The following is a 2500-nucleotide window of genomic DNA, read 5'->3' as shown; positions in this document are numbered from 1 at the left end:
TTCCTCTGGCGAGGGAGAGACCTTAAGCAAACTCAGAGACAAATCTTGACGGTCGATCACTCGTAAAAATAAAACGTGACAAACTTTGTGTTGGTTCAAGTACGAAAGGATCTCTGTCGGCTTGGGGGTACGCCCGTTTCCGTTTCAACTTGTCTCGCGAGGGTGGTTTCGGGGCCAGCAGGAGAGCTCGTCGGGGTAGCAGGCCCTGCAGCCGTGGTCACCGCCAAACCCCCACAACTCGAGCAAGTGAAAAAAAAAGTAACAGGAGCGAAAGCATCTCTGTCGGCTTGGGGGTACGCCCGTTTCCGTTTCAACTTGTCTCGCGAGGGTGGTTTCGGGGCCAGCAGGAGAGCTCGTCGGGGTAGCAGGCCCTGCAGCCGTGGTCACCGCCAAACCCCCACAACTCGAGCAAGTGAAAAAAAAAAGTAACAAATAAGAAAGGATCGTCGGCTTGGGGGTACGCCCGTTTCCGTTTCAACTTGTCTCGCGAGGGTGGTTTCGGGGCCAGCAGGAGAGCTCGTCGGGGTAGCAGGCCCTGCAGCCGTGGTCACCGCCAAACCCCCACAACTCGAGCAAGTGAAAAAAAAAGTAACAAATAAGAAAGGATCGTCGGCTTGGGGGTACGCCCGTTTCCGTTTCAACTTGTCTCGCGAGGGTGGTTTCGGGGCCAGCAGGAGAGCTCGTCGGGGTAGCAGGCCCTGCAGCCGTGGTCACCGCCAAACCCCCACAACTCGAGCAAGTGAAAAAAAAAAGTAACAAATAAGAAAGGATCTCTGTCGGCTTGGGGGTACGCCCGTTTCCGTTTCAACTTGTCTCGCGAGGGTGGTTTCGGGGCCAGCAGGAGAGCTCGTCGGGGTAGCAGGCCCTGCAGCCGTGGTCACCGCCAAATCCCCACAACTCGAGCAAGTGAAAAAAAAAGTAACAAATAAGAAAGGATCGTCGGCTTGGGGGTACGCCCGTTTCCGTTTCAACTTGTCTCGCGAGGGTGGTTTCGGGGCCAGCAGGAGAGCTCGTCGGGGTAGCAGGCCCTGCAGCCGTGGTCACCGCCAAACCCCCCACAACTGTTGGGCGCCTACCTGCGCGGGGCAGGAGGACACTTTCCGATTTCAAATCTCCGTTTGCCGAGTCCACCCCGAACGCACGCGGGCGGGCGGGTTCGCATCACCCTTCGTCACAAGGGGCGAAGCCCGTTCCACCGTCTCGTCAGTAGTGCCGACCGGTCTGTGATCGACGAGGGGAGCCACACCAGGTCCGGCCCTGCTGCTTGGCGGCACCGCGTCGTCGGGAGCTCGCGACAGACGGAGGGTTTCGGTGTACTCTCCAGCCACGGGAAACGAAGCCGGTGATGCAGGCGCCGGTCTTTCGCTCCCAAATCGGCTGGGTTTACATCGTTGCTATCTAGTCACGCTCCCTTCAAACCCGACGGGGTACCTATTCCCCTCACCCGTCTGTGCGTATACAGCCTCTTTGCACTTGCGGGATGGGGGTGGTGGTTTAAAGACTCTCGAGTTGCCGCCCGTCGGTCTCCGAGCTCCGTGCAGTAGTGATCCCCAGCGAACTGCCAGCAGGGCGAACGAGCGATCCCGCTCTCGGTCGGGGCGCCTGGCGTCGATCGGTGGTCGGTGGCTTGCGGGCAAGCTGCGCTGTGAGTGTGGGAACGAGTATGACGAGCCGTTGCCGCGACTCCCAGTCCACCTCGGCGGTGGCTGGGCCGGGCGGGCGTCTGCTCGGGCGAGTGCCGCCCCCGCCTCCTCGCAGGAAGTCCGCTCGCCGACACGCCGCCACGTGCACGCGTCAGTGACGCTGCCGAACCGATGGCCGGTGCCCGTTCCCGCCTCTGCTTTTCCTAGGGCAAAGCTGCTGCACGCCTCGTGATACTAGGCGGGCGACATGGTGGCGGTGATCCTGCCTCCGTCGCTGCGGTGCGTTGGGGCACGCATCGCCTCTTGGGCGCCCTGTCCTCCTCCCCCCAATAGACGTATGTTTCTGCGGGCCGCACCAGGATGGTGCTCCCCATCGCTTCACGCCACCCTGCTCCGCCCGCACGCCGGCGTGCAGGTGGCTGTAGCTCAAGGTGGGGAGCGTATGTGCGGTCCGGGTCGCTTTCCTCTGGCGAGGGAGAGACCTAAAACAAACTCAGACAACTCTTGACGGTGGATCACTCGGCTCGTGCGTCGATGACGAACGCAGCTAGCTGCGAGAATTAATGTGAATTGCAGGACACATTGATCATCGACACTTTGAACGCACTTTGCGGCCCCGGGTTCTTCCCGGGGCCACGCCTGTCTGAGGGTCGTTTGGCAATCAATCGCACTCGCCTTGGCTGGCGAGAGCGCGGCTGGGGTGTCGCAGAGGACCCGTCCTCTTTGTCCCCCTAAGTTCAGACTCCGGAGCCCTCCGGCGTCGGAGCGCTTGGCCTTTCCCCCCCACCCTGCACATTCCGTTCGTCAGGCTCGACGCCATCCCCCCGCCGGGGAGCGCGGCCTGGCGTCCGTCTGTG

General features: G+C 61.5%; 1 non-coding gene across 1 annotated transcript; it reads left to right on the top strand.

Moving 5' to 3' along the window:
• Positions 1-2142: 2142 nt before the first annotated feature.
• LOC140474444 (5.8S ribosomal RNA) lies at positions 2143-2296 on the top strand. Its single transcript, XR_011959118.1, has one exon. It is a non-coding gene; the product is annotated as a 5.8S ribosomal RNA (ribosomal RNA).
• The last annotated feature ends 204 nt before the right edge of the window (positions 2297-2500 follow it).

This window comes from Chiloscyllium punctatum, unplaced genomic scaffold, assembly GCF_047496795.1.
Source record: "Chiloscyllium punctatum isolate Juve2018m unplaced genomic scaffold, sChiPun1.3 scaffold_1009, whole genome shotgun sequence".
In the NCBI taxonomy this organism is placed as follows: Eukaryota; Metazoa; Chordata; class Chondrichthyes; order Orectolobiformes; family Hemiscylliidae; genus Chiloscyllium; species Chiloscyllium punctatum.
The sequence above is the reverse complement of the archived record's forward strand: the minus strand, read 5'-3'. Positions and strand labels throughout refer to the sequence as shown.